This window comes from Schistocerca americana, chromosome 1 (assembly GCF_021461395.2).
Source record: "Schistocerca americana isolate TAMUIC-IGC-003095 chromosome 1, iqSchAmer2.1, whole genome shotgun sequence".
Classification (NCBI taxonomy): Eukaryota; Metazoa; Arthropoda; class Insecta; order Orthoptera; family Acrididae; genus Schistocerca; species Schistocerca americana.
The window spans coordinates 1266283788-1266295083 of record NC_060119.1 but is presented as its reverse complement, the minus strand read 5'-3'; positions in this window follow the sequence as shown (position 1 = coordinate 1266295083).

Below are 11296 nucleotides of genomic sequence, written 5' to 3'. Positions count from 1 at the left end.
GAAGTATTCAAGAAACACGCCACACGACTATACAGGAACTCGAGACACTCGAACAATCCTTTCATCCTCACTCTGGGAAACTACGATCACAACCACAGGTGGAAACACAAGCGGCCAAAGACACTGCTAGCTAGGGCATAACCACCTATGGTAAACTAACATACGCAAACAGCGACAAACGTCGGCAAGCCCCTGCATATCAGCAACACTGACTGGCAACTACCAGCTGCTATTAGAGCCGACCAACAGGCCACAGCAAGGACACCGACGAGCTCGCCCACAGACGCACAAACAATCTGCCAACACTCCCTCACACTGTGCCTCCGGTATATGACCTATCGGACACAAGACCGATAACAAACCTAACTGTTGCAGGTTGCAGGACGCTGAACAAGGACTCTGTACCAGCACCCAGCGCCAGCCGCCGAGCAGCACAAACGCACATCGTCAAGGTATCGACATGCATGATACCCACTACTAACAAAGCCTATCCTTGCACAACCTATCGCAGGCAGCAAGACAACCGCTACTGCTCTTGCCGCCCGACCTAACTTTCGCAGAGGTTTTTTTCCCTTCGCTCTTGCTTTGGCACTTTTTTTCCTCTGCCCTTCAAACCGCTACCCTTCGTCAGATTACGATCAATCTATCTCCAGATGAGCGCGTATTAATGGTTAACCATAACCAGACGTACGAAACATCGCAGTACCCACATCCTGCGACACTTCACTTTAGTGAATACTAACCCTTATGCAGAGATGGCAGAAGACCTTTTCTGTTGGCCATCATGCCGGTGTGGGCGTAGAGGGGCTCCACCTCTATTAATAAAAGTTGGCGGACGCCGTGTGTAATCCCACAATCGAACTTCCCCCCCACACCCCCGCCGTTTCAGACACATGGACCTAATATGTCAATTCAGAACAGACAACAGACGTCCGTTATATCGAGGGTGCAGACAACGTCGTTGCTGACTACATGTCACGGGTCAGTACGATCTCGTTTTCTTGGGACTTCAACGACCCAGCTGCCCAGCAACAAGCGGATGACGACACTCAACAGTTACTGAATAGCGAGTCAACCTCGCTCTCAATTGAGCCCCGCCGAATTCCAGGTTCGGCCTTTCCAGTCCTCTGTGACGTCTCCACAGGTACTGCCCATCCCTTAGTACCGGCCGCCTTGCGCCGTAAGTTGTTTGCCACTATCCACGACCTAGCACATCCCAGTATTCTGGCTATCACACACCTCATAAAAGAGCGATTCGTATGGACTGGGGTTAGAGCAGACTGCAAAAACTGGACACGGGCACGCATACCTTGCCAACGTGCTAAGGTCGGCTGTCACGCATACCCACCGTCAGGCTCGTTTGAGGTACCGAAAGGCAGGTTCCGTCGCGTCCATCTTGACCTGGTCGGACCGCTCCCCCCTTCCGAGGGTTTCTGATACATATCATCTATAATCGACTGTGTTAGTCGGTGGGTGGAGGCGATGCCAATAACAGACATTACCGCAAACTCTGTCGCACGGGCCTTCATCGCCTCCTGGATCGCAGGGTTCGGTTGCCCATCTTCGGTCACGACGGACCGAGGGCGACAATTTGAAGCTGTACTCTTTGGCAAATTATGCGATCTATGCGGTGCAAACAAATTACGTACAACTGCCTACCACCCGCAAAGCAATGGGTCGGTCGAGCGCTGGCACCGCACATTAAAGGCAGCGCTGATGTCCAGATCTCGGTCCGAAGCCCTCCCCTGGGTATTACTAGGTGTCCGTTCGGCTTACAAAGACGATTTGCAAGCCTCCCTAGCGGGATTGTTGTACGGAGAACCCCTCGTCCTGCCAGCACAATTCATCGAGAATTCCGATCCTCCCCAGAAGTCAGAACTTCCGACGCTTATAGATCGCATCTGACACTCCGCCGCGAATGTATACCCCCGCCCCCATGAGCACACACGGTCCCTCGTGTCTTCGTGCACAAAGACCTACACGTTTGCGATTACGTGATGCTGCGCGATGATACTTTACGACCCGCACTACACCCGTCCAACTCGGGCCCACACTAAGTGATAAGCCGCTCGCTGCAGACCTTTGACATTCTGTGCAACGATAAAATACAAACAGTGTCCGTCTCGCGCCTTAAACCAGCTCGGCACCTCAACGACGAGGCAAATTCAGAATACAACTTCCATCCCGACCACACTCTCGTGCCACCTTCCATCTCTAATACCTCAAATGCGCCGAACCCCCCCCCCCCTCCGGTACCTGTGACACGTGTGACGATGTGTCTGATGATGCGTGTGACACCAGTGGTTTGTGTTGTCCCCCCAGCTCAGAGGCTGGAGGAAAGGTCGCGTGTGAAGGTTTCACCCCTCCCTCCCCTAACCTTTGTGTTTCCGTCGACTGGCCGACGCAGACCGACAACGCCAGCGTCGCCATTTTCCACATTGACGCATCACCTTTTCTGGTCGAGGACCTGTCTCTCCAGCTACGAGATGGGACACTGTTCATCCTGCACGTTCCCCCCCGCACATTGGACAATTCGGCCACCCAGGTTACACTCCTACACACATTTGCAGTACCGACAGAAGTGGAGGTGGCGGCAATCACCGCTTCAATTGACGAGGACGGCCACCTCTGCATTCGCATGCCACTCACGGCACACCACGCCCCCACATCGCCTGGCCGCTTGATCCCAGTTTCCCGTTTCAGCCGCCCGCTACGCCCACCAGTGTGCACTGCAACTTCATCACAACGGACGAATCACTACGCCAACCTACATCACCTCCTCTCACCGTGCTCTGCACTGAAGGGGGGGGGGGGGGGGGGGGCTCTGTGACGATCATCGACCACCGGAATAGAGCAGAGTGGTATCTCTGTGCACTGACATGCTCGTAGCACGCGGGTCTTGGCGCGCACCTTAGTGCAGTGTGTGTTTACGTTTCGACCGGTGATGCTCGCAAGGCTTGTTTATGTGCGTATATGTGTAATTGTGCAGTTAGAATAAATACGAGTTTAATACAAGTGGTGTTAAGGTTATAAAGGCAACTAAGCGACCTGATTCCCATTACTTCATTGATCAGATTCAGTGGTTTCTTGTGGTACATTATTTCATATGGGCAGAACCCAGTAGATGAATGTTGTAAGCTGTTCAGTATGTCTTCAAAGCTGTCTACATACTCTATCCAACTTACATGATTGTTGTTGCAATAAGTTCTAAATAATCTCTCTATTTCTCTTATGTAATGTCCAGCTGGATTGCTTGATGGGTGATAAGCAGATATCACAATATGGTTTATGTTCTCATCCTCAACAAATGTTTTCCAAAGTTTAGAAGTAAATTGTGCTCCATTGTCAGAAAGGATGCTCTTCGGTTTTCCTACCTTTGTGAAACAGTGTCCTCTAGTTTTCAAAATAATGGTTTTACTTGTTGCCTTCTTCAACGGATACAGTGTAATGAATTTTGAAAAAAGATCCACCGTGACAAATATATAACAAAATCCTCCTTTAGTCTTAGGCAATGATCCATAAAAATCAACTGCTACAATTGTAGTTGTTCTCTTGGCAAGATGTTTTGTATACACCCTTTGCAGGTTTGATTAATAACTTTTACCCTCTGGCACCTGTCACATGTAGATAACTGCTTCCTCACTCTCCTGGCCATGTTACACATTTTCTTGGATCTTTCGGATACATTTCAGTGTCCCACAATGTCTGAAACTCTCATGTGCATACTTTATCAATACCTCAGTATACTGCTCTGGCCAACACAATCTCCAAGCATCACTGTCTGCACTGTAGCCTCTGAAAAGTATACCCTTGTGCACTTTATAATACTGCTCCACTTTCTCATATCCTGTCTTACCCAGATAACTTTTAACTAACTTCCAGTTGGAATCATGGTTCTGATATCTACAGATGTCATTACCAATTTTCATGAATTCATCCTCTTCTTTCACCCCTTTTAAATACGAGGGTCACTCCAAAAGAAATGCACACTATTTTTTGTGAAAATACAGTTTTCACTCTGCAGGTGTGAAAGTTTTACAGTGTGTAGGTACATCCTTCCCACTTGTTTTCAAACTTAGTTCAATCTGTTCTCGTTAGTGGCGCCATCACAGCATGTCTTCAAGATTGCTACTACATTGACGTTCGTCTGAAGCAATGTGCTGTCGTAGAATTCCTGTGATGTGAAAACGAGACAGTGGGAAACATTCACAAGAGGTTGAAAAAGGTGTATGGAGATGATGCTGTCGATCACAGTACAGTTTGTCGGTGGGCAAGCAGGTTACGTGATGAAAGTGGGCACGGCAATATAGAGGACTGTCCTCGGAGTGGCAGGCCTCGTACTGCACACACTCCAGACAACGTGCAGAGAGTTAACGAATTGGTGACTATTGACAGATGCATCACAGTGAACGAATTGTCATGCTACGTTGGGATAGGGAAGGAAGTGTTTGCAGAATACTGAAAGTGTTGGCGTTAGAAAAGATTTGTCCCAGGTGGGTTCCCAGGAAGTTGACAGTGGCTCACAAAGAAACAAGAAAAACGGTATGCTGTGAACTTTTGGAACAGTACGAGAATGGTGGAGATGAATTTCTTGGAAGAATTGTGACAGGTGATGAAACATGGCTTCACCATTTTTCACCAGAGATGAAGAGGCAATCAATGGAGTGGCATCATGCAATTTCACCCAAGGAAAAAAATCAAAAACCACACCTTCTGCTGGAAAAGTTGTGGCTACGGTGTTTTTCGATTCTGAAGGACTCTTGCTTGTGGACATCATGCCAAGTGGAACCGACATAAATTCTGATGCCTATGTGATGACACTGAAGAAACTTCAAGCTCAACTGAGTTGTGTTCTACCACATCAGCAAAAGCAGGATGTTTTGCTGTTGCACGACAATGCACGCCCACATCTCAGTGAAAAAACCATGGAAGTGATCACAAAACTCGGATGGACAATACTGAAACAAAGATGATGTGACTTACCAAACGAAAGCGCTGGCACGTCGATAGACACACAAACGAACACAAACATACACACAAAATTCTAGCTTTCCCAACCAACCAACGGTTGCCTCGTCAGGAAAGAGGGAAGGAGAGGGAAAGATGAAAGGATGTAGGTTTTAAGGTAGAGGGTAAGGAGTCATTCCAATCCTAGGAGTGAAAAGACTTACCTTAGGGGGAGAAAAGGACAGGTATACACACGCGCGCACACACACACACACACACACACACATATCCATCCGCACATACACAGACACAAGCAGACATTTGTAAAGGCAAAGAGTTTGGGCAGAGATGTCAGTCGAGGCGGAAGTACAGAGGTAAAGATGTTGTTGAAAGACAGGTGAGGTATGAGCCGCGGCACCTTGAAATTAGTGGAGGTTGAGGCCTGGCGGATAACGAGAAGAGAGGATATATTGAAGAGCAAGTTCCCATCTCCGGAGTTCTGACAGGTTGGTGTTAGTTATATATATATATAAAAGTACCTAGAAAGCACTGACTCGTCCAGCAGCCACCCGGATGCATACAAATAATGTGGGATCAGTCTCTTCATTAGAGTCTTGGGGTATGCTGTATCATTATAGTGTTCACGTCTCCAGCTATGATGATATGCTCTTATTGACAATAAAGAATTCAGTCTGCAGATTTTTTGTAAATTATATACACTGATCAGCCAGAACATTATGACCACCTGTCTTCATATCTGGTGAGTTGGAGGGGCCAGCACATCAACTGGAACTCCCCACTGTGTTCCTCAAACCAGTCCATCACATTCCTGGCCCCATGACATAGCACATTATCTATTTTGAAAAATGCTGCTGTTGTCAGGAAACATTATCGTCATGAAGGGGTGTACATGGTCTGCAACTAGCATACGTTATTCCTGGGTCCTCATTGTGCCTTGCAACGAGCTCCACTGCATTCGTGAATGCCCACATGAATGTGCCCCAAAGCATAATCGAGCCGTCAACAGCTTGTCTCTGTGCCACAGTACAGGAGTGTTTGGCGCACTATTTGATCAGACCCAGTTTTACTCTATCCAGCATTAAAGCCTGACATTAGTTCCATCACAGTTAACCCCCCTGTCATGTCCTGACATGGTTTCACTTTTGTTTCACCCACTTGTTCAAGACACTCACTGCAGCATTTCTCAAACATCCAACAAGTTATGCAGTTTCTAAAATCTTGTGCTGAGCCTCTGGGCCATCAAAATCTGCCCTTGATCAAAATCAGATAGATCACGCACCTTCCCAATTCAACACACTAATATCACTCTTACTGATACTACAAGCACCATCATGTGTCTGAGTAGCAGTCATTCCTTGCCATGTGGCACTGTTGTCGCCTGAACGGGTTTATATCAATAGTAGCTCAGTGGTCATAAAGTTCTGACTATTTAGTGTATAATGCTAATTAAATATTTCTGGTTCTGCAAACTTGTTTTGATGAACATGAATTCCACCTGTCTTTCTTCATTATGTTTCAATGTTTTCATGACTTTGGGTTTGTAGTCAGATCCTGTATATGCACTGACTCTCCTACTACCCTTGTGTGACCTGTCAGCCCTAAGATCCTGGGAAATGAACCATGTAAAGGATTTGTGTGCCTAGTTACATGCCAGACAATGATTGTGTGAAAGTGTAGTTGATGCAAAAGATTATCAGTTCTTTGTAATGTAATGACAACTATTGGAGATTAGAGTGCATCACCAATAATTCCAACTTAAGCTTCTACACATATTTCTGAAGGCACTTAGACAAATCTGCCCCTACTGCTTCTAAGGTCACTTACCTATCTTTCCGTGAAGTTGAGTAGTTGTTAAATTTAAGCAATTATTGTATTTAGTGCTCTTCATTTAATCAGTATGCAGCCACATGCAAAACAATCATGATTCAGTGATTTGTTCTACTTAATTTTGGTGGAATTTTTTCAGATGATCTGTAGAAAATTTAATTAACCATCTAACATGGAAATCACATTACATAAGCAGTTTCTTTGAAAGCTAAATCTATTAAATACCAAGACTGAAACTTAACTTTCACATGAAATAAGTACCAGATGGGCAGAAATTGAAAACTCTAGTCAGTACTTTATTGATCCTTGTTTTCAATGACCAAATACAAGTAGTGGCATTGAACATCTGACCAATGATTTTTTTAATGGACATCCCACAGGAATTTCGTAACAGAACTGCACATTTAGCTGCAACAGCAGGAGATGAGGAGATAACCAAAAGTGCTATTTAGTATGGATTTCAGTACAATAATATATATTTTTACCATCTGTCCTACAGTCATTGCCTGCAAACAAACATGCCTTCTTCCACACCAGCTATAGATTGCTTTTGAACATATTCCCGTTACTGTTAGCTAACAGTTCTTACATTTACTATGTAAGTCATTATAGCCATTTAATGTTTTGTACATCAGTAACTTATGAGTGCCATTCCAGTGCTGAAACTGTAATCAGCCCCTGATTACAAATTTCATTGCTGAACAATGAATACTTTAAGATTATTGTTAGTATTCTTAACATTTCAAAAATTTATGTTTGTATGAATGCTACAGATAATTCCAGTGTGTTTACTTGTGCAGTGAATATTATCTGTGAAAGTAATGAGTCTGTGCACAGGTTTTTAATTGAGTCATAGCCTGTATGCTCTCAAAATGAAAGAAAACTACCCACTTATCATTTGCTAGAACATTATGAACAGATACATTGTAAAAGTTAAAAACTATTGAAACTACAAAAACTTTATATTGGTTTGGGAAAGCAGGAACTAAACTCTCACTTGCTATCAGGGCCAACTTCAAGAATTTCATCAGTCAGTGAAACAGAAGTGAAGCATTTGCAGTCCAATACGTTTTGCCTTGTAACCCCAAACTAATTATCTTAGCCAAAATTAAGTTATTTCAACAAAAATTAAGTTATTTACACCAAAATTAACTTATTTAACTCAATTTTTTCTTGTTCCCTGATCAGAGCACAGTGTGCGGCATGGAGCATTATGACTGCTGCAGGGAGAGTAACAACTGGCGAGTAGATGCGAGTAGAGTTCTCACAGTCTACTTAGAGCTCACTGTTAGTATGTCATACTGACAGCTTGCTCTGGTATAAATGACATTCAGAAGACACAGTTGTCATGAAATTGCTTGTTTATATTGATGTTTAGCTTCAGTGCAGTACATATACATAGCACACCACATAAACACGAAGAAACAAACATGTATCTGCTCACTGCAAACTGAACAACTGTTCGCTGCAGCCCTCAACAGTGTTAAATTGCATACGTTGGTGCAAGCTGCAAAAGGCATGAAATGACAGAACTATGGGTCTCAGGGGACAAGAAAAAGTATACAGATTATAGGATGTGAAACAGCACCTCCAGCGATGGATTTGCCCAGGCCGGTGACATTCGGGAATGTATTTTTTCATCAGGCAGAACAAATGTAGTCCTACCCTACAATGTATGTTTATTAAATAAATGAATGAAAAAGCACAATGTATGTAAATAAATCAAAACTAAAATTAATGGCAAACATGACTTCACATTTACCTTATACAACAGATGCTTTCTTGCTTTGGCAAAAGCACTTTCACTTATTGTGGCAAAAGGTAGCAGTTAAATCCTAAATAAAATTTTTGAGCCCCAGTGTGAAAGAAAGCAAAACTGGATAGATAGTTGATCAGTGCAGTTTAATTGCTACAGATCCAAAATAATAAGTGATGGTTTTTCTGTAAGATCTTGTAATACCAATATCTATTGACAATGGTTTGAACACTGAGAAAGATAAGAGAATGAAGGAAAACTTAAAATAGTTACAAACAAAGCAGAAAAGACTAATTTAGATAAGAACAGCAAGGAGAAGACAAATGTAAATGATATTAATGGCAGATCCAAAGGGGACGACACGGTGGGGGAGGCTGCGATGAATCTTTCCTCTTGTAAATGCAGCTTAATCACAAAGTCTGGATTCGAAAGACTATGGCATGTCACTGGCAGTTCATCTTTTACAAAGTTGTTTGCTTATTTATAACAAAGCGTTTTTCTCAGTGACACTGTTATAGGTGTTTAAGGTTGCTTTATAGGAACTTCTAGACCATCATATGTTGACATTTTTCTTTATTTCTTTGTTACAAAGTTTTTCACTTCTGTACAGGCTTCCAAGATGACATAGGTACATTTGAAGTGCTGTGTAGGTGCATGATAGAAATTGGCAAAACTGTCTCTAGCAAGCATTGCTATTGTGGAAGATGCACCATAGGTGACCAACTCCAGTGCTTCATTTGTCATCTGTTTCAAAATACCACATATAATTTCTAGTAAGTCACTAGATTTTTATGAATTATTTGTATTTTCAACTTATTCTAATGCTTTGGCTAGTATAACAATGAAAACAATCAATTATTGGTAAAATTATTTAATTGGATTGATAAAAAATCTACTCATCAAGTGGCAGCAGAACACACACATAATAGTCTGTTGTGATTGGCAAGCTTTCAGAGCCAGTGGATCATGCTTCAGGTAGAAGGGTTGAAGGGGAAGGAAGAATGGTGAAGGAAAAGAACTGGAGAGGTCTAGGAAAAGGGGTAGATTTCGGGAAAGTCACCCAGAACCGCTGGTCAGTGGAGACTTACCGTACAGTAAGTTGCCTTGCCAATCACAACAATCTTTTATGTATGTGTTCTTCTGCCACTTGGGGAGTAGATTTTTTATCTATCCAATTGTTGTTGTTGTTGTGGTCTTCAGTCCTGAGACTGGTTTGATGCAGCTCTCCGTGCTACTCTATCCTGTGCAAGCTTCTTCATCTCCCAGTAACAACTGCAACCTAAATCCTTCTGAATCCGCTTAGTGTATTCATCTCTTGGTCTCCCTCTACGAATTTTACCGTACACGCTGCCCTCCAATACTAAATTGGTGATCCCTTGATGCCTCAACACGTGTCCTACCAACCGATCCCTTCTTCTAGTCAAGTTGTGCCACAAACTTCTCTTCTCCCCAATCCCATTCAACACCTCCTCATTAGTTACGTGATCTACCCATCTAATCTTCAGCATTCTTATGTAACACCACATTTCAAAAGCTTCTATTCTCTTCTTGTCTAAACTATTTATCGTCCATGTTTCACTTCCATACATGGCTACACTCCATACAAATACTTTCAGAAACGACTTCCTGACACTTAAATTTATAATCGATGTTAACAAATTTCTCTTCTTCAGAAACGCTTTCCTTCCCATTGCCAGTCAACATTTTATATCCTCTCTACTTCAACCATCATCAGTTATTTTGCTCCCCAAATAGCAAAACTCCTTTACTACTTTAAGTGTCTCATTTCCTGATCTTCCTCAGCATCACCCGACTTAATTAGACTACATTCCATTATCCTCATTTTGCTTTTGTTGATGTTCATCTTATATCCTCCTTTCAAGACACTATCCATTCCGTTCAACTGCTCTTCCAAGTCCTTTGCTGTCTCTGGCAGAATTACAATGTCATCGGCGAACCTCAAAGTTTTTCATTCTTCTCCATGGATTTTAATACCTACTCTGAATTTTCCTTTTGTTTCCTTCACTGCTTGCTCAATATACAGATTGAATAACATCGGGGAGAGGCTACAACTCTGTCTCACTCCCTTCCCAACCACTGCTTCCCTTTCATGCCCCTCAACTCTTATAACTGCCATTTGGTTTCTATACAAATTGTAAATAGCCTTTCGCTCCCTGTATTTTACCCCTGCCACATTCAGAATTTGAAAGGGAGTATTCCAGTCAACATTGTCAAAAGCTTCCTCCAAGTCTACAAATGCTAGAAACATAGGTTTGCCTTTCCTTAATCTAGCTTCTAAGATAATTCATAGGGTCAGTATTGCCTCACGTGATCCAACATTTCTACGGAATCCAAACTGATCTTCCCCGAGGTCGGCTTCTACTAGTTTTTCCATTTGACTGTAAAGAATTCACGTTAGTATTTTGTATCCGTGACTTATTAAACTTATAGTTTGGTAATTTTCACAATTGTCAACACCTGCTTTCTTTGGGATTGGAATTACTATATTCTTCTTGAAGTCTGAGGGTATTTCGCCTGTTTCATACATCTTGCACACCAGATGGTAGAGTTTTGTCAGGACAGACTCTCCTAAGGCTGTCAGTAGTTCTAATGGAATGTTGTCTACTCCCAGAGCCTCGTTTCGACTCAGGTCTTTCAGTGCTCTGTCAAACTCTTCATGCAGTATGATATCTCCCATTTCATCTTCATCTACATCCTCTTCCATTTCCATAATATTGTCCTCAA